Consider the following 22,412-nt stretch of genomic DNA (forward strand, 5'->3'; position numbering starts at 1 on the left):
ATAACAACTGGTTAGCAGTAATCTCACATAAGATGGTGGAATTAAAAAGACATAAGGATAATCGTACAGTCCGACATGAAGTTCTCTGAGCATTGCAGACGAGCTGCTAGTACAGCTCATGGTGTTCAGGTGTTCAGCTCATGGTGATTATACTGTTGTATTAGGCAATGACATAATCGAATCTTGAGTACTGCAAACAGGTTTGGCTGTTTCACTTTAGGAAGGGTTGTGCAGTCTGATCATTTTATTCGCGGAATGGCAGCGCCATGGTAATACAACTAAAGTTTTGGTGAACTGCCGGTAAATGTCAGGAGAGCGTATCCAAGAATAGTCTTGTGGTAGCACAGTTTTTATAATTGCGATCCTTTCCACACTAGGTGTAAACGGCCCAGGTTCTAATCTTGTCAATGATGTCGGTCCCAGGCATAGATAACAAGATTTGTATCTCTAGAAGTTGGGTTTTTTTTCGTCCAGAAAACAGGCAAATCGACTAGAGAACACACGCATTTTACAGACAAATAAATATATGAATAGATGTAATCATTTGTTGTTTTTGTTATTTGGTTTTTAGGAGCATTAGCAACTAAGGCCATATTGCTCAAGGAATATGCGGTGGTCATTTCCTGATCTTTCCGCATCCTCCGTATTTGGTGGTGACGGGCCCGAACCCCGGTCTAATCAAGAAGCGTGTGCTACGCACTGCTGCTCCTTCCCACCTGGCTACGGAGGCGCCTTGTAATCATTTACGGGGGATCCTAATATCATAATTTGATTTGGTTTGTCAATGATGTGGCAGGCGTAGATAGCAAGGTTTTTTTTCCCCCAGAAGCTGGGGTTTTTCGTCCAGCAGAACAGACAGATCGACCATAGAACACACGCAATCAACAGACAAGACGCACAGCAAGGCATATGAATTTAATTATTCGGGTAATGTAATAGTTTGGTTTTTTCAATGATGTGAGGAACTTTTATGGGATTTTTTCACTGAGTTGGAGTCACCAAGTTCCTCGCACCTAGAAAAACAGGCAAACCGCACAGAGAACGAAAGCAATTTACAGACATAACATACACGCATTGATGAGGTAATTCTAGGGTGCCCATCATATTGACGATTTTTTTAACTAAAAATACGCTGACACAGTCGCAGGTTCTGACATGTTGTTTGGTAGTTGCAAAGTGGCCTAAGTTACGTGCGAGTATGAACCATTTTGTGAGCTGCATAATGGAAGATTCGAAGACTGAGCAACGTTTTTCTTTATATGTTACTGTGTTTGACGTGAGACAAATACACAGACTGAGAGAGAAACCGTAGAGGTTCACAGGAAAGTATTTGAAGAAAACTGCAATTTTCAAGTGGCACAGGTTCATCGAAGAAGGTAGAGAATCTGCGGCTAACAACTTGCGGCCTGGACCAGCCGAGGACATTCATCGATCCAAAAGAAATTAAAAAAAAAAAAAAAAAAAAAAAAAATCATATTACGGCCACCCCAAGAACTAACTTATATGCCCATGCGTATTATGACCATAAATTACATGTTCTCTGGTGGATCTGCCTGTCGTGTTGGACGAAAAACCCGATTTTCCGTGTGGAGGGTGAAACATTCTGTCCATGCCAACTAACTCAGCTACAGAGTGAAAAAAAAAATCCATAAGTTTCTAGCGTCACTAACGGGATTCGAACCTTTTCCAGCTGGTGTGAAGAGGACGGTGATTATAACTACTGTGCAATCCGCACAGACAAACAAATTGAAAAAGGACAGTGAGATTCTTGATGAATACAGAATTGCACTTCGTCAGCTAAATAGCAGAATGTCAGTCGTACGGCAGTGCAGACGCGATCGTTGCACTTTAAAATGTCGCGAATCTGTGCTTATTGGATTCCACATCGTTTCACACCTGATCAGAAATAAAACCGCATGAAACTCTAGCGAAATATTAACACAGTTTAAGACACGGTCAAGAATTTCTTAGTCGCAGTGCCTAGTGACGAAACATCTGCTAGTCATTATGATCTAGAAATACCTCACATAATGGTTTATGCTTATAACACGTAGCTTAAGTCCACTTTACTAACCACCAGACAACTTGACAGAATTTGCAACTCTCTTAGCGTATTCTTGGACCTATTTAACTCTCCTACTGCAGTGGCGGACAAAAAAACTGCATCACTTGTGAATTTTGCAAATAATGTGTTTTGCGCTGCACTGTGGGTTGCAGAAATGTTCGAAATGCATTTGTTAGATGGGATATATATCTCTGTGAATGAAATCCAATAAAAAGACTCCACCTGATATACCTAATTGACATATCGCTTCCCATCCGAGCCATGCAGGTTGAATTTCGATTCGTCAGAAAATATGACAGTGTCCCGTTGCGCTTTTGGCTCTCTTTATGCGTAATTAATGAAAATATGAGAAATCATGCATTTGGCAATCATGACAACCAAACATACATTTTATTGCATTTACGTGTACAAACTGAAATGATAAGTTAACGTAATAGTATTATGTACTTAAATCAACAAAATAAATCCTCAATATTTTGTTGTTCCTCCTCGAGCTGCAATTACAGCCTTGCAACGATCTGGCATAGAGTTAATCAACTTCTGGATACACGGTTGCTCAATTTCGTGGTGCCACACCTTTACAATGCTCTCCTGCAGCTGAATCTTACTTGTTGGCTTCTTCTGAGCAATTTTAGACGACATTATGTATAACAGCAATTTTCAATATGGTTCAAATGTCGATTGTTGTCGAGCCAGTCCAACACTGTAATGCCAGCATTTCTGAGGCATGACTGCACCTTAAGGGAGAAAAACGAGGAAAAACATTGGTATAAGTATGTTTTAAGCCTCGTGAGACAAGAAAACAAACTCATCATTAAACCTAAATAGCATAAAACTTACTAATTTTGCTGTGGGGCAAGGTGTTGGGTCCTGTTGAAAAATGCAGTTTTGGACGTCTGTGTGATGATCCCTAATAACGGATTTCAGGCACTCCTCCAGGATAGCAGTGTAGGTTTCGGCATTCACCGTTTCGTTAATAAACTTAATTTACCCCACCCCTTTGCTTGTTATGCATCTCCAGACCATCTGACTGGCGGGGAACTTTACAGTCGGTGTTATGCAGTGAGGATGGTTTGCCTCCGATTTTCGTCTTCTGATATATCGCTTCCCGTCCGAGCCATGTAGATTGAATTTCGGTTCGTCAGAAAAGATGACGGTGTCCCAATGCTCTTTTGTCCATGAAACATGCGTTTTAGCTCAAGCAAGTCGCTTCTTCCTCATTTGTTGGGTCAACAAAGACTTCTTTTTGGGCATGCAGACCACATTCCAAAAGCCGTCTTTGGATAGTTCGAGTACTTGTTTCAACACCGGAGGCCATATCGAAGTCCAGTTTTAGATCAGTAGCACTAGCATGGCGATTACGAAGGCATAGCCGTTTCAATTACCGATCTTGGGAAGGCGTAGTCACTCTCTTACGGCCTAATGAAGGTCTTCTCTTCACATCACGGTTTAATTTCAGCACCCGGGATACTGTTGACTGGTGGCAGCCTATTTTATCAGCGATAGCATGGGTAGAAAGCCCTTCCTGGGACAGAGCAACAGCTACACTTTTTTTTCGTGGTGTCAACTGAACATATGGAGCCATGCTTACACCTCCGCAGAACAGGATACTAATGAGCGTGTATACCCTTCGCAAGCCGTACTTATAGAAACGGCTGATGCAATACCTTGCAATTACTGTCTGATACTATAGAAGGGTTATCTGGCGCAATACCTTTGCGTTGCGACAAACAAAATGACTGTAATCAAACAATATCTTATACGTTTCACTACAAATGTTACTTTTTTTAAGGTGATGCAGTTTTTTTGTCGGCCACTGTATCTACCAGCAGTTCGCTGGAACTTGAGTGATTGCATTGGAGTTCTGCCATTCACGAATTATATTATCAGCTTGTGTGTAGATCTGTTGGAACCGGTGAAAAGAAGAGCAGTAAGATTAGTCAGAGGCAAAAAAAGGTATTTTACAAGAAAGACTAAACTAGAAATCCTCGAGGAGTCCTGACTGAAATATTTAAGGCTCTGAATAGCTTGTATAACTAAATGCTGATGGCAAGCTTACTTTTTCTCTGTCAACACACACACAAGACAAAAAATTTTAATTGGAAAGAGATGGCTGCAGGATAGATGCGAAAAATTTTGCTTTCAGCCAGAGAGTAATTGGTGCTAGAACACATTCCCAACTCGTGGTGGATAGACTCAATAAATTTAAAGGATTGGAAAATAAGAAAAGATGGGTAAATGAAGTGGACAGTTTTTTATAATGCTTTAATTAGCATTAGTAGTAACAAGATGTTCATCTTGTTACTACTAATGCTAATTAAAGTATATAATAAATAAATAAATTTTCTGTTTATACTCTGGCACGACAACCAAGTCAGTAGAGTTTACAATAAATCGTCAGTACAAATATTTATCGTATTTAGTAGTCACGGGCTTGAATCCCAGTCCACTCAATGAACGCGTGCTATGCACTTTCGCTCCTGACCACTGGGCTACATCAGGCCTATAATATATACGCCGAAGGCTGACATGGCATTTGAAATGAGGAATGGTGAATGTGGTAAAGCTTTAATGCCAGAACAAAAATTTCATCTGAAAGGATTAAGAAAGGAAAATGTTTCAGAAATGGGTTGCACAACATGATGAAGACGAAGGGGACAAGTAATTATCAGAAGATTGCGCCCAATCGATGAAATCGCCTTTGCTAAGCTCGATACTGTAGAGCAAACAAGTGATCCACTAGTGGATTGTACCCACTAGTGATACATGCCAATAGTTTTATAACAACTTAACATTTTCCAGTTGCTTGGCCACCAACTCCGAAATTAATCTGGGGGTTCTGACACACATAAATACACTGCTCGATAAAGTTAACAGAACAAAATGGTTTTCATGGATATTTTCTTATGAACAGTGTTGTCAAAGGCGAAAATGTTATATAATAGGCATCCTGGCATGGAAATTCCGAGTATCCAATAGAAATCCATCTACCACCTCACAGACCCGTACATGATGCAATTTGCATAAAGTGCAATTGCACAAATTAATGCCTATAAAAACACGAGTTGTGACCACATCATTTCATTCCCGTTTTTTGGCTTGCTCAGTGGGATAGCCTCATTTCTTTCCAGTACTCAGGATGGTATGTCTTTGTCGTTTAGATGATTCTTTGAGATGGCGGCCGTTGAACGACTTGAAGACAGGCAGTCGCAGGTGGAGGCTTAATGTGTCAATCAGTGTCGTCTCGGCACTATGGAAGCAGTTTCAGGAGACAGGAACCATTAAAAGAACAGCTGGCCAAGGTCGCCCGAGGGCTACATCAACCAGAACAGACCATTATCTGGCTCTAACAGCAACACGGAAACCTACGATGCCCTATCATCAATTGTCTCTTGAGGTTGCTGCGGCCACAGGTGAAGACATTTCTAACCGGACTGTGTTGTTGTTGTTATAGCAGAATTTTAGCAGCATCAGCGACTAAGGCCATATTGCCTTAAAAGTTTCCGGGAGAAAAACAACAGTACCCTCGCCTGAGACCGACTAACTCAGCCACATTGTAAAAAAGGCCCGTAAAAATTCCTCCTGTCATCGCCCTGAACTAAGGTCTTTATCATCTGGTGTGGGGAGGACGGCGATCCTACGAACTGTACTACACACTAGGGAAACCAGACTGTGTTAAGAAGGCGCAATTCAATCGAACTCTACGCAAGGATGACAGTAGTTGGTATCGGTCTGCGCGGGAAGAACAGTGGTATCGTCACCGTTCTCCCCACACCAGGTGAAAAAGGCCTGTGTTCGAATCCCTTCGATGACGCGAGGAACTTTAATGGGTTTTTTTCACTCCGTGGCTGAGTCACTCGGTCTTAGGCGTAGATAGCAAGGTTTCCCCCCAAGAAACGGGTTTTTTCGTCCAGCAAAACAGGCAAATCGATCAAAGAACACACGCAATTTACAGACATAATACATAAAATGGGTATATGTAAAAAATTACAGGTGGCCCTAATATAATAGTTGTTGCTATAAGAGTGGAACGTATGGAACACTAAGAAATTCTCCTTTTTAAGTGAATAATTATTTATTATATATTTTTTTTCGACTGATAAATTAGTAAACAAAAATAAATTATTACTAGCAAGATGCTATGGTAGAGGGCATAGCCATAGCACACTAAAAATAAGTCGATAAGAAAGGTAACAATAATCATCGTATAAATATTTGATATGTTGACATTTCTGTTTAGTAATTTATGAAATAATTTATTCATAAATTTCGAAATTTATGAAAGCGCGTTACTGTTAAAATGCAAAAAAAAAAAAAAAAAATTCTTTCAGTTATTAGCAAATGCATGTGACGTTGCTTTTATTAAAGAATCGCAGAACTGAGATTCGACTACTCATACTCTTAAAGCTACCAGTACAGTATAAGGGCCATTATTGGCAGCTGGGAAGGAAATATAAACTTAATGCAAACACCGGTAACTGTTACAGCAAAAGGATATAGCAGTCGTGTTATATTATTAATTGAGTCGCCTACTACAAGTACCAACCCCCATTCCCATGTTTTTACGATCTCTCATTAATATTAAATGGTATTGGATATGCTTACATGCATAATTACTAGGAAAACACCGTATAATGATGTAACTGCTAAAAAAAAAAAAAAATTAAAACACTTTATGCTTGTTAGGAAAGAAGGAAGAATATGTAAACAAAAGAAAAGAAAAAGGAAAGAAAAAATACCTGATTTGTAAAGCAGCAGTTGGATTCTCAACATACAACCATATTTTATACAATACACTATCACAACATTAGAGAAGCGAATATTCCGATATGTGAGCGCCCCCTATGAGTTTTATAGCCTATTGTGATTATTATTACTCTGTTTTGGGAAAATTAAATGTAGTAAACCATATTTCAAATTTGTATTTGTTTCTTTTGCGTTTTATTTTGCATATTGCAATACAATAAACAAAGTATTAACCAATATTTGTATAAGAAATCAAACAAATAATATAATAAGAAAATTATAATACTTTTCCCAACTTGCTTTAATACAGAATTAATTCAATTTTTAATGTTTGTAAACTGCGTGTGTTCTGTGGTCGATTTGCTGTTTGATGGATGAAAACTCCAAAAAACATGCTGCCCTCGCCTTCTGACACCGACTAACTCAGCCACGTTGTGAAAAAGACCCATAAAAATTTATCGCGCCATTAACGAGATTCGAACTCAGTTCTTTTCTACCTGGTGTTGGAAGGATGGTAATCATACCAACTGTGCTACCCACGAAAGGTGGGAGAAAAAGGAAGTAGAGAACAAAGATGAAGAGAGAGAGCAGTATAGGGAAATATAAAATATGGAAAAGAAAGGGGAAGATATGATTTAATGTTTAGAAGAGCGAAGTAGTTAAAATAATGAAATTAAATGCTTCAAGTTGGAAAGTAATTGAGAATGGAGATGAAAAAATTATTAAAAGAATGCTCAACTGAATACATGGATAGAAGATTTATACAGGAGAGATAAAAGAGAGGATAAGGTTGAAATTGAGGAGGAATATGATGTGAATGAAGATAAATTGGGTCCAAAGATAATTGAAATAGAAGTTGGAGACGTATTATGGAAGGAAAGAGTAGTTGAAGTCTATAGATACCAATGGAAATACTTACAGAGATGGAAAACTCAGGAAAAAAGAATTAATAGAAATACACATAGATATTAGAGAGAGGCGGCAAGCGAGTGCATTGAACCACTGAGGCTGGTTATGCGAGCATCACTAGACTCTGGGGAGATTCCCTTGGATTGGAAAAGTGCAAATGTATCTCCCATACATAAGGGTGGCTCTAAAAGTGAAGTGGGAAATTATCGACCTGTCAGTCTGACTTCAGTAGTAGGGAAAATCATGGAGGCATTGATCAAGGGTGGAATTCAGGATCATTTGGATAGAATTGAAATTCTCAAGGATACTCAGCATGGTTTTGTAAAGGGAAAATCATGTTTAACAAATCTGGTTCGCTATTTCGAAAGGGTCACTCACGAGCTGGATTTAGGGAATAATTTCGACATTGTTTATTTAGATTTCAGCAAAGCTTTTGACTCAGTCCCACATGAGCGGTTGCTTTATAAGCTGGAACAGGTTGGAATCACTGGGAAAATCCTTAGATGGATAGAAGGATGGCTTCAGGGCAGGAGGCAGAGGGTTGTGATAAATGGCTATTCCTCAGATTGGGTTGATGTAAGAAGTGGGGTTCCCCAAGGATCAGTATTAGGACCACTGTTGTTTTTAATTTTCATAAACGACATTGATGAAGGGATAGAGGGCGTGATGTCTAAATTTGCAGATGATGTTAAAATTGGTAGAGTAGTTAATGATCACTGTCAAGCTGAGCTTCTTCAGAGAGACCTAGATAGACTTCAAGAATGGTCAGAAAAATGGCAGCTGTGCTTTAATCCAACAAAGTGTAAGGTATTACACCTGGGAAACAGTAATCCCAAAATAACGTATTCACTTCGTGGAGTTCAACTAAACCCAGTACTGGAGGAAAGGGACTTGGGTGTTACGATACGGTCAGACATGAAATTCTCTGAGCATTGTAAACAGGTTGCAAGGAAGGCCCATGGTGTCCTATCGATGATCTATCGAACTTTTGCAAGTAGAGATAGGAACGTGATAATCCCATTATATAAGGCCTATGTTAGACCACACTTGGTTGTTGTTATTTGGTTTTTAGGAGCATTAGCAACTAAGGCCATATTGCTCCGGGATATGCGGTGGTCATTCCCTGAAGGACCTTTCCGCATCCTCCGTATTTGGTGGTGACGGGCTCGAACCCCGGTCTAATCAAGAAGCGTGTGCTATGCACTGCTGCTCCTTCCCACCTGGCTACGGAGGCGCCACCACACTTGGAATACTGTGTTCAAGTATGGAGACCGCACCTAAAGAAAGACATCGAGCTTCTTGAAAGGGTGCAAAGAAGGGTAACTCGCCTGGTGAGATCGGCAAAAGGGCGTCCTTATGAAGAAAGACTTCGAATATGTGGGTTGCAGAGTTTGGAAACTAGACACCTTAGAGGAGATTTGATTGAGGTGTTTAAGGCTCTGAGAGGCATCAGTAAAATGAATGAGGACAAAATTTTCAAGATTATAAATGATGCTAGAACTAGGGGACATAAATTCAAGTTACGCGGGGAAATGTTTAGATTGGACTGCAGGAAGTTTTATTTTAGCCAGCGAGTTATAAATTACTGGAATAAGTTGCCTTCATGGGTGGTAGAGGCCGACAGTTTGGGGAAATTCAAAGGTCATCTGGATAGTACTTTCGGGTAAGGGAAGCGCATATGATGATAGGATTAATTTCCTTTTTATTTAATTTTTAATTTCATTTTATTATTTTTATTTATTTATTAATTATTATTATTTATTTATTTATTTAATTTTTGTTTTTATCATTGTTTTGTTCGGATTTTTTTTTTTTTTTTTTTTTTTTTTGGCTGGTGCAGCATAAGCCATAGGCTTTCTTGCACCATACGGCCGTTACTAATACTAATACTAATACTAATATCAGAAGAGAAATTGGCCTAAGGAATTTTTTACTACTATTATGAGAGTAGTCAAAAAAGCCTCAGTCAGCAAAAGGGACGTTGAAGATAATGAACAGAAAGAATGGAGGGAAGAATATGAGAAAAATTTTAGTTTCAGAAAGGAAGAGAAATGAGAGACAAGGCAGGAATAATCAGAATTTTGGCGGAAAGAAATATAGAAATGAATAAGAATGCTTATTTTGTGAATTTGGAGAAGTATTTGATAGGGAATTTAGAAATGAATAGAAGACACAGGAATTTATTAGCACACAGGAACTGCACTACCCTCCAAAAAGTGTCTAGATATCCCTGTTTTCATAATCCATTGAATCTTTCGGGATAAAGGTGACTAAAGGTGACGCAGTACATAAGGTGCATAAAAACTATCATATTAAGGCCACCCAAATCATCTGTCCATGTGTACCATGTCCATAAACTTTGTGTTCTCTGGTCGATACCTAAGGCGTATAAGTTAGAGATTCTCGCCATAGCACGTTGAGCGAGCTGATTTCAAGAGGGATGATCTTGTTAGATGTCACATCGCTAGCTTGTCCACTCGCCAACTGCTGACAGATTATACCATCCAAAATCGACCGCATTGTTGTCATAACATGGAAGCGTAGCGGTATCACCACTGTCCAGCAACTAAGCGTAAGACCATAGAGGTTCACTCCACGTGACTGGAGGGTAGCACGACAATTTCGTGATGTCAATCAGTAATTTTGAGACTTCAGCAGGGGTTGAGGTCTGTTGAAAACGCTATGTACAAAGCTCTCCAGACTCGGTTTTCATAGCAGCGCAGAGGTGCATAAGTCAAACATCATAAACTGCAACCTTGCCTTGCATGGTGCAATAAATGGCATGAATTGGATTTAACACGTGCTGAGGGAGAGGGACAATTTGTTAAGGGATGTAACTAAAAGGAAAGTAATGGACAAGAGCCTGGGAAGAATTTGACTGTTAGGTGATTTTATAAAGGTCAATGGGTGTACCCTTGGACTGAAGTTGAAGGTTACAGACGAGGGTGGGGGTGATGGAGACGCAGTTGATTTGTAGTTGTCGTGCACCTGCCAAGTGGCAGGGAGTATATGATGATGATGATGATGATGATGATGGCTGAACACTTCTGGGAAAATTGTAATTGTTGTAAATTAATGTTGTTATTGCTGTTAAAGGGAACTCAACTTGTTAACTACATTCACAATATTTGATAGGGCAACGTACATATAATACACAGAAGTATAAGTAGTTGTGTGAATATAATGTATACAATTAAATGTAATTTAAATTAAATTAAATTAAATTAAATAAATGAAGACAATTTAAAAATAAATATAAACATTAAATATAAAATTATATTAAATATAAAATAAATATTAAATATAAAAAAATTAAAAATAAATTAAATTTAATGTAAATTAAAATTAAATGTATAGTAGAATACTGAATTACAGGAATGAATCGATACATAATGTTTTTAATATTTAAACTTAAAAAATTTGACTATTAAATTTTTAAATTGCGTCGTTTAAAATTGAAATCATTAATAGTTGAAAGTCTCTTAAAAAAACAGTAATGCATAAAAAATGGTTCTTTCCCCCTTTAGGATTCGTTGTTATTGATTTAAATTATTACTCTCATTGTATATCACTTTGTTTTAACGTTTTTATTCAATATCTGGGTTTAGTGTCTTTTTTTTTTTCTTTTTTATGCATGACAGGTAAGCTTTACGAAAAATGATTCATTCACCTTATTTCTTTCTCTCTCTTTCCGAACAAACACGTAATGCCTTAACGAGAAAATGTTCATAAGTAGCAGTTGAGTGGAAGTTGAAATGGATAAAATCTTTAACTACTCCACAATTGTTTGTAATTCTCTGAAATGCTAGCTTTTTTTTTTTTTTTTTTTTTTAACTCTCGGAGATGGAAATTTAAGAGAACAAATCTTTCTCAAAATGAAGAGGTGTCTCCCCCACCCCATCAAGAATTCCATAACGAGGGCTTAATGCTAAACTTATAGTTTATGGGAAAACAATAATGAACATGCGCATTTAGCGATTTTTTTCTCTTTAATTTCTTCCAAAGGATATTGTACTCTCGATTAAATTTTAAAATAGTGCCTATTAGCAGATAGACTGAAGAGTGATTAAAATACGAAGAGAAAACACCATGATTAAAACATGTTGTTCGGTTGCTTTTTCGAGGTTAGTTTAAACAAAGTCGTCAAACAGGTGGCTCGGCAGATTCCTTTTACGTTTTAACTCTCATTTATTATAAGGAATAATTAAAATTATACTGTTAGATAAATATCTATAAATAGCCAAAAGCACAAATAGAAACGATGACATTTTCCATTATGAGAAATTTACGACTAATAGAAACAGTAGTGGATTTAGGGGGGGGGGATATGTGGTAACCTCACCTAAGGAACGACCCTGATTGGCATGGGTGAACTGAAATGCGCTGAAAGTAATGAACTGAAAGTAAATTCTTAGCGCATAGCTTTTGAAGGAACATAAATAAATCACAAGGGAAAAAAAAAAAAAAAAAAAAAGAAACCGTACTTGTAGATAAAAAGTCGCATAATCTGATGGATCATTTTAATACATAAGCCCACCTAATCCGATACATTTCATTCAGAGCTCAATAAAATTTGATATACTCCTTTTTGTTCTTGTTATAGGGTTTTAGGAGCATCAGCGACTAAGGCCATCTTGCTCCATGTATACTGTCTGTAAATTACATGTGTTCTGAGGTCGATTTTCTGTTTGCTGGACGAAAAACCCGAGGAGTTTCCGGGAGAAAAAACAATGGTGCCCTCGCCTAAGACCGACTAACTTAGCCACGTTGCGAAAAAGACTTATAAAAATTCTTCCCGGAATCGAACTCGTCTTTTGTGGGGAGGACAGCAATTCTACTGTTCAAATAAAATTCTTTCGGCTGAGAGGCCAACCTTCATGGTGATTTTAACTTCACCGGATTCATCTCTTTTGCTTTGGGGATATTCTTTCTAAACCTTGAGAAGAAGAGGAGAATAAAAAAAAAAGAAAAAAGAAAGGTCGGTCAAGGCCAAATCTGAACTACTTGGAAGTGCAGAACAACTTCAAATCCCAGCAAGAAATTCTTGTCGATGTAGCTATTTGTCGTGTTGAAGCAACATTGATGTATTGTCTTATACCTTTTTTAGCTTTTCCAATGCTTCAATGTACCAGACTGAATCGATTGCGATCTCCTTGTTCAAAAATTGGAGTGGATTACAGCTACAGGATCCTAAAACAGTCAACATCACTTTGCTGTTTGTTTGAACGTGGATTTTTGGACATGATGTTTTATGGTTAAATTCTTTGAGTGCTTCTTGTTTAACGGATCGTAGTGGTGAATCCAGGATTAATCTCCAGTCACGATACACTGCTACTACTCGTCGATGAATTTCTACAGCCCAGAAACTCATTTAACTGTATGCTGTTTGGACCATGTGTTCACAGATGTGTCTATTTAAAACAGCGTAACTCGTAAAAGAACCATACAAAAAACCCTCAATGCATACATACTAATTGGAACTCGTGCACACAGCACTGAAGTTATGAACTAAGAGGCATTACTTTTCAGTACATCCTTGTAAGATATCAGTATTCATATGGTGGGTAATACAATCGTAATTTAAAAAAAAAACAACAACACAATAACCGCGCTGGTTAGTTAATCATTAAGTGGGTGTAGGCACTCGTGGGTAGCATAGTTGGTAGGATTGCCGTCCTCCCCACACTGGGTAAAAAACCCGAGTTCGTGTCTAGTCAATTACGGGAGGAATTTTTATGGGTGTTTTTCACGTGGCTGAGTTAGTCGGTTTCGGGCGAGGTAGCGCGGTTCTCTCCCGAAGACTCAGGTTTTCGTCCAGTAAAACAGAAAATCGACCACAGCACACACGCAATTTACAGACAATATACACGGAGCAATATACCCTTAAATGCTGATGCTTCTGAAACCCTATAACAACATCAGTGTACACGATATGCACCAGCTTTTGTTCAAATTAAAGTAAACAGAATTTGATAGTTTTGAAAAGGAAAGAATTTGTAAGCGCATAGCCCTTTATGCTAGTAGGAGAAATAAAATTTGTCACGGTAAAGTTTAATACTGATAAAGGTTAATCAATTACAAAACAATGTCAAAAAGGAAAAATTAAAAAAAAATTGTCATCTTTCTGTACTGCCGCCGTGGACGATGCCTATGGCAATTCCGGTGGCCTTGTGTGGATGCCGTGACTTCGAATACGGATATTGAGGGTGTTGATAAAGTAAAAATTTTAAACATGGAATCGCGTAACAGCGGTATAACTGTGAAGCGAGTCTCAGATTAGATACCTATCAAAATAATGGAAAGGGCAAACAATAAAAATAACTGAAATTATTAAGGTCCTTGTGGGTAGGACAGCTGGTGGAATCGTCACCCTACCCCATACCGGATTGGAAAGACCTGGGCGTGAGCAATTTTTATGGGCTTTTTTTCACGTGGCTGTTGGTTTGTTTCAGATGAGGGTAGAATGCTTTTTCCTCATGGAAACTCAGGCTTTTCATACAGCAGACAGAAAATCCACAACAGAACATACAATTTACACCGTATATATGGAGCAATATGTCGTCATTGATGCTCCTAAAATCCTACAACAAAAATCAAATGTACAGGATTTCCTTTTCAAAAAGGAAAACAGAATTAGGAGATGTGCAATAAGGGAAATATTATCCTGATGGAGTGCCCTTGAAAATGCGGCTATTTAACTTAGAGTCAGCAACAAAAATTTAAAAGAAAAAAATCAGCAGCTGGAGAAGCTAGTAACAATTTACAAGCAACAAATTATAGATTTGCAAAATTCTGTGTTCCAAGGTGGGCACGATCAATTGAAGGTTTTTTTACAGTGACAAGGTCAAAAGTACTGGCAAGTAGCTGGACCTGGATATCTGGGAAAAAAGGTGAACATACCCTTCCTGCTGTCCCAAACCTGAGATAGCAGAAAGGGTATGTTCTGGTTATTAAGGCCAAGGAAGATTCTGGATTGAAAACTAGTAAGGAGGTACAAGCTGCTGTTAATAAAGCAATGGCTGGAATGCTCAAAACTGTTAGGATAAGGAATGGGCCCATACTGTTTAAAGAGGAAAAAATGAGAGAATCAGGCGATTAGGTTTAACTTTTTATAAGCCCCAGATTTCCAGGTCAAAAATTGAGCCTATGATATGAATAAGGAGATAGGTAATGTTGTTGTTGTTATTTAGCAGCATTAGCAACTAAGGCCATATTGCTCTGGGGATATGTGGTGGTCATTCCCTGACCTTTCCGCATCCTCCATATTTGGTGGTCACGGGCTCGAACCCTGGTTTAATCATGCTACGCACTGCCGCTCCTGCCCACCTGGCTATGGAGGCGGAGATAGGTAAGGATTTGTTGCATGAATTATATGACAGGAATATAAGCCACATGGATCTCAGTCGATTGGATAATGGAAGTTTCTGGTCAAATATACAAATATTTTGTCGCACAAAAGTATGTATGCTGGATACGAATAAAATTTTTTGGTCGTGTCATGCAAAACAGTTTCTCCCTCTTGCTACAACTTGATGTGATATAGTGACTACTCTGAGGAACTTGTTCTAAATCTTCCATGTGCAAGACCCACATATGATTCAGAAGAGGGTGGCAACTTTGCTCAACAGTGTGCCACATATGTTGGAGATGCAAGCCAGGCCACCTAGAGGTGGACCCAGAAGCTACTGGAATCAACACCACCCAACATTAATCCATGCTTGACACCACAAAACATTTCTGATAACTGTATAAACGAATTTTATGATGTGATTATAATAAAAAGAAACTAAAACAATTTTAAAAAATAAATTTAATAAATTAACAAATAAATTTCCTTGCAGAATCTGTCACAAAGTGCTTGTTAACACACTTTTACCTGCATTAAATTAACACAGGCAGTGGCTTCTTGTCATAGCAAAACTAGATAATTTCTGGCAATAAATATGAAATTTAGCTGTTTAGCTTCATTTATTTTTCAAATTGGTTGTATTATTTTTTAGATTGGGAGTGTGTCACTAACAACAGCTGCAAATGCCATAAGTCCTCCATGACAGTACAGTGGTTTTACCACTTGTCACCCATTTGGAGAGGTGTGGATTTGAATGCTGTCGATGACTAGAGGAGTTTCTAAAAGTCTTCTCAGCTGAAGCTGTAAGCTGATCTGATATGGATGGAGTAGGTTTTCCTCATGGATTATGGGTTTTTTAGTATGCACAACATGCAAATTGGCTCATGAACACACTTATACAAACATAATATATAGTGGAGCAATGTGGTATAAGTTGCTGATGTATAACCTCAATATCCTAAAAACCACCAACATGCCATAAATGGCAAACGTGCTGCAGGTTGGGCCACTGGTTTATAAGCACTGTGCTTTAATACAATGCTATCTTCTGATTTCTGTAGTTTTTCACAGAAAAGGCTAGATTTTTTCATGGCAGTGGCTCCAGGATTCCAATGTTGCTTCTCCTCTGGACCAGCTGAAAGAAGGTACTCCATGAAATGCACGTATCTTCTTTCAGCCAAACTTTTTTTTTTGTTTTTTTTTTTGTTTTCTCCCACAGTAGCCACTGACTGAAGACCCTGGATACTGTCTGCATCGAAATATGGTCCAACTACACTACTACTTGAAATGATACTCCTGTTGATCATGCCTCTTGTGAGGTCACCAATGATGTCACTCATCCTTCTGGCTGTATATCTGCATGATTTAAACAAGGCGGTGCAGCTCTAATGTTCTACTAATTTCAGTTGGTATGACATTAGAATGTCCTCCTACCAATCAGTTAGAGAATCCAGAGTATTCCAATATCCATGTCTTCCATCATAAGCATATGAAAGTCAATGACAAAGCTGGTCAAAAGGTACAAAATAAAAGAGTATTAAACCAACATTTGTGGAATTCAGAATTCTAATACCAATAAAACATTATTGCACATGACTCGTAAAGCTAAGAGATATTTCAATAATAACTAAAATTATATCTCAGTAAGTTCAATCAACCTTCCATTGATTTAAAATAGAGAAAGGCAGATAGATACACCTTTAAAAGTTAAATTTCTTCATGCATTCATATATAAAATGTTATTGCACTTTAGAGTAAAATATTACTTAGTTTAAACATTTGTGCCAATCACCAGAGATTTCTTTAAGACCATTAAATCAGCACAACTTTGCAATTCACAATGGAGAAAGGGAAAAGGTGTCCCCCCTTTCATTTAAAAGCATTTATATATATAAAGTCAAAATTCAAATGGAATTTCTTAATCAAAAAAAAAAAATTTCAAAGATTTTACTAGAGTGGAACTCTTTTTTACCAACTTCATGTAGTTTAAAAGCATTTCCCATCTGGTAGAGTTTTGCTTTGTCATCCATTAATTCCAGGAATAATGTAACAGACTAAATTTCGAGTTTATTTTTATAATGAATCCAAATAAAGTCAGTAGTCCTCTTCTTTGTCCAACAGCAAACAAAAGAGGGCTTTATTTATTATTGCATTAACCAGACTTTTATTGAGAGGACTTTCATTACACTAACCAGAACAAATAAAAAAACAAAGGACTTATTTTGACAATGTGACAAATTGTCATATGGCATTACCAAACACTTGCTTAATGTCACAAAATAATAATAATAATTATTATTAGCCATATGATATTGATAAAGTTCCACGTTGTCCATGGTGTGAATTTCTTTTCTTTGAGGTATTTTGCATAGTGCGAAATGGCATATCTCTACATAATATTCATAACTTAACTAATTTTACATTAACTAATTGCAATAACCAATTTTGCAGATGTTATTTAATAAATAATCCCTTTTGAGAAAACTAATAGTACAGAAGTGGTAGTTTTGGTAATGCTAATTTTATAATAAAAATGATTACAATGTAAAAGAATGAGAACAAGGAACTCATCTTTGACAAAACATCAATGAAGGTTATCTCACATAAACTGGCTGGAAAACAACGGGGATATCAATTCCAAGGTGTCCCCCCCTTTCACTTAAAAGCATTTATATATATAAAGTCAAAATTCAAATGAAATTTCTTAATCATAAAAAAAATAATAATAAAAAAATTCTTTAGAAATTAGATTCTTTAAAAGTTTTTAAATACTCATTTTGATACAATAATATTCTTTCACGTCATTCAATTTTATGAACTTCTGGATCTGAACTGCAGAGAATTTTTTCAATTTCAGCTTTTGTTAAGCCGAAATCAGACAACTAATTGTCTTTTTGAAATACTGTATCCTATTTGAATTTTCAAAGCTATTTTTGTAACATAATCTATTATAAACTGTCTTCGATTAGTTGGAAATGTAGATAAGAGATGGCAGCACCTCATAGAAAAAACTAAGACAATTCATACATTAATGAATGCATTGTTTAAAGTGACCTTTGAAATGTATATCTACTTACATACTCTCTGTTAACACGAAAAATTCAGATCTACATATGCTCCCAGATCCCATGAAAAATCTACATATGCAGGTGTCAGGGGACCCACACATGAAAAATGTAGCTTTATGTACATATTTGTGAAAGGGTTAATACACCAGGTAGTGGTTTATGAAAAAGTAACTTAAAATATGATACACAATATCCTGCAAATTCAAAGTTCTAAATGATGGTTTATGTTTTACAGGATGAAAAACCAGTTTTCTAATGGGAAAAATGCTATGACCTCTAGGGAAAGATTTATATTGTGTTCTTTATAATGTAAATCCCCCTCATAACACCACTGCAGGGTAGAAAACAGTAAAGTATTCAAGTATAATCACAGACTGATCTTATTTAATGATCTCTAAATGATGCAATTCAGAAAAAAATTCAACGCTATTTTATACTCTGCCTGAGAACTAAATAAATATTTATTTCAATTTATGTTTATTTCTAAAATAATGAGCATCTCTTACTTTACGAATGGGCACAAACTGTAAGCATAACTATAGCTGAGTGGTTATGTACAAATCAGTGATGGGCATAATTGATATAATTTGAATGAAATAATCAAACATCATTCGAATGATATTGGAATAATCGAAATAATCAAATGATTTACTATAATCGATTATGCCCATCACTAGTACAAATGCAGACTTATGCAGGATGCTTTTGATCCTGTATAGCTATCCTGGGGTATAAGTAGAAAATTTATTTCAATAATTAATGCTACCTATGTTATATTTCTGCTTTGTTGCTAAGTGCGTGCTGTGTTCCCCCAGAACAAAAATATAATGTAGTAGTATTTTAATTATCGAATTATTTCAACTTGTGCACTGAAATAACAAATCCCACTCCTTTACCAGAAAAATTTATTTATTTAAAATCGATATTTTCTAAAATATCACTGTTTATTAAATAACATTAAATGAATATTTTAAGAAACACAGATCAAAAGTATTTATTCACATTATTAAACTACAATGCAGTAATGTGCAATAGTAACAGTGAAAATGAATGTAAAACACACAGAGAGCAGCAGAACCAGCAGCTGCTCCTTAGACAGACCAAATGAACACTCATTTAACAATAAATGCTGAGAAACTGTAAAGTGTATATACATGTCACTGACAGTTCCTTTGAAACAATTAGAAAATACAAATTGCATCACGTTACAGCGTAATTATGTACATCAACTGCTCTTATACACAAGAATAATAAACACAATGTGCTTAACACATACTTCTGGTAGTCGTTAAAACTGAATGTTACACTTCAGTTTGAACAACAATAATGCATACTAGCCAGAATGCTAAATGGGTAAAAATTACAAGGTGCACTGGGGCCTTCTCTTTAAAAGTTTTAATTTATATATATATGTATATATAGTAATCATTATGAGTATTTTACTATAACCACTAGTACCTGTGCTATTACTACACAGCAAATAGTCTACTGCTCTGTGACTAACTTTATGAAAACTACTATTATTTATTATAATAGTGGAGGGGATGGGGGAAAATGGGATACTACAGATAAAATATTATACATTTGTTCGAAATATCTTCACCAACAGCATCCATAAAAAATTGTAAAATGAAGTAGAACGATTTCTTAGAAAGCATTATTCATTATACAATAAACTTAAAATTTTTCCATATAGAAATGTAAAATTTCATAAAACTATATAAATAAGACCCCTTTAATGCCATCTTAAAAGACAAATTTTAAACCCTTTTATATTATAATACTGTTTAATTATACAAAAATATCCTGTGTTGTATTATAATTATTACAAATTAAATAGCTCCAACTTGATTATAAGGGGTATTATTAGACGAATAAAACAGATTAGAAACAATCCTTGAATATCAGTCTCACAGCTTTCAACATTTTGATAAGCACTCTAGAAGAAACACTATTAGAGCTCCATTTACATTTCTCATGATCAAGTAATAAATGGTTTTATAATTTATCCAACATTTATGATACATATGCTTTCAGAGTAAAACATGACAAGAGAAACCATGACTTTATTATAAGTCTGCAACTGGAAGTAAATTGTTTTACTCCTAGGAAATCCAGTCAAGCATACTGGAAAATTCATTACCTTTCCTTCCCAATAAGAAGGTATGTATTTGCAATCAGCTCTGCTGGATATTTCTTTCATATTACAGTTGCAAATAGCACACAAATATTGGTATTATCATCATTATCACTCATAGATAACGTACAATATACTGTTTTTATGGACAGTATTGAAAAACACATGTTAAGCAGCAGTCACAAGAATGAAAACTATTAAGCTTGCAAGCCAATGCAGGGTATAACACCATCACATACAGTGGCATGGAGGAAGGGAGGGGGGGGGCAGGGGTAATCACCTAAAAATCTCCACTGTATATTCACTGTAAGTTCAAGCAATTGAGAAATGTTATAACTAGTTGAAAGGAAACTGAAGTATGCTACAAGGTAGAATAGACAACCAATACTACCAACTACTAATATTATTTTTCAATTTATAACTCAGGTTTTTTTCATTCAGGTCTGCTGACCATACCTTGAGGGGGGGAAAAAAAAAACTTTGAGAGGATCCAAAGAAGGGTGACTAGATTAGTGGTGAGTACAAATTAATGCACATATGAAAATCAGCTTAATCGGTGTGAATTGCAAAGTTTGACACTAGACATCTAAGGAGAGAGCTGATTGTGGTGTATAAAGTATTGAAAAAGTTGAGTTAAAGGAATGAGGAAGGTCTGTTCTCCCTCATAGGTGAGACAAAAACAATGGGGACACAAATATAAAATCCCAGGGAATAACAGAAGACTAGTTGTCACAAAGTTCAACAATGGGGAGCAGGATTTCAAACACTGGAATAAGTTGCCTCCCAAAGTGGCAGAGGCAGTGAGTTTGGCTAAGTTCAAAGTGGAATCAGATAGTTACATTGTAGGAATGGGAACAGTATGAATATTGTTTTTTTTTTTTTTTTTTTTTTTTGGCTGATGCAGAAATGTCTGCTTCCTTGTTTCATTTGGCCTTACTAATACTAACTGACTCAGGCAGAGATACATAATACTCCACAAGTGACACAAGCCTTATACATATATCCATATAATTCAGAATATTCTGTCTATCATTCATTAATGGAATAATGGTAGATATGTAAAAAGACATATCATCAAACACTAGGAAGACTGGAAAGGAGTAGAATGAGTTTACCAAGCACTTGAGTGTTGCAAATCAAAAATCAATGAACTACTAAACGGATCAACAGCTTTTTTTTCTGTAATCATAGGCAATATTTTAAATAATTAAAATTATCAAGTTTTAAAGAAAAACAAACATTTTTGAATATTAAAGCTGAATTTTTGTGATTTACTCTACATTACTTATACAGTAAACTCCTATTATAACACTCTCCTGCTCTTAAGATATTTTTCTTCTGGTCCCACAGTCAATTCTATGGCATGGCATGCATTTTAATGAAGTGCTCCCTTTTAAAATGCTTTCCTGTTCCACTGAATTTTTTTAATGTCTTAAGAAGGAAAAAATCTAGACATAACCCTCCTTTCTCTTGATTTTGGGAAAGGTATAATAGAGATGCAATTTATTTATTTATATTTAACTCAAAACTCTGAAAGCAGAAAAGACCATACCTTTACAACTCAGTGTCTACCCATTTATCATTATATTTACATGCTTCTCGGCTTTAATTCGACATTATTCACAGCTGTACTTGCTAGTACAGTAATCAGTGTCTTTTGGGCACGTTTTCAACATGGCATCAATAAATTTCATAAATGACAGCATTTTTAATTTAATACCAGAGCTCAGAATGAACTCAGTGTACTGGAACACCATTTCAGTTTGCCAAATGCATGGTAAGGTCATTTCGTTACTTGATAATTAAAAATAAAATATTTTATTAATGAATGTTCCAATTTGTAAAATTTTTTATTTTGACCTCCGATTAATACTATATTTATTATGTGTATAATACTCAACATATGTTTAGTTTTATTTAATAATTTTTTTTTTTTAATTTTTCATTCTTTTTAATGGCATACAAAAAAAAATTTGAATTCATGATAAGCAAAAAAAGCAAGCAGAGTTCTCAACTTACACATAAACCAATGCTTCATAAACATTGCAAAAATAACCCTGAAAAATCAATACTATCTACCAGAATACTGATAAAATATGAAAACAGTCTCCAAAACAGGGAATCCTACTTATAATACTG

This window comes from Mastigoproctus giganteus, chromosome 6, assembly GCF_048544385.1.
Source record: "Mastigoproctus giganteus isolate SK-2022 chromosome 6, ASM4854438v1, whole genome shotgun sequence".
Taxonomy (NCBI): domain Eukaryota; kingdom Metazoa; phylum Arthropoda; class Arachnida; order Uropygi; family Thelyphonidae; genus Mastigoproctus; species Mastigoproctus giganteus.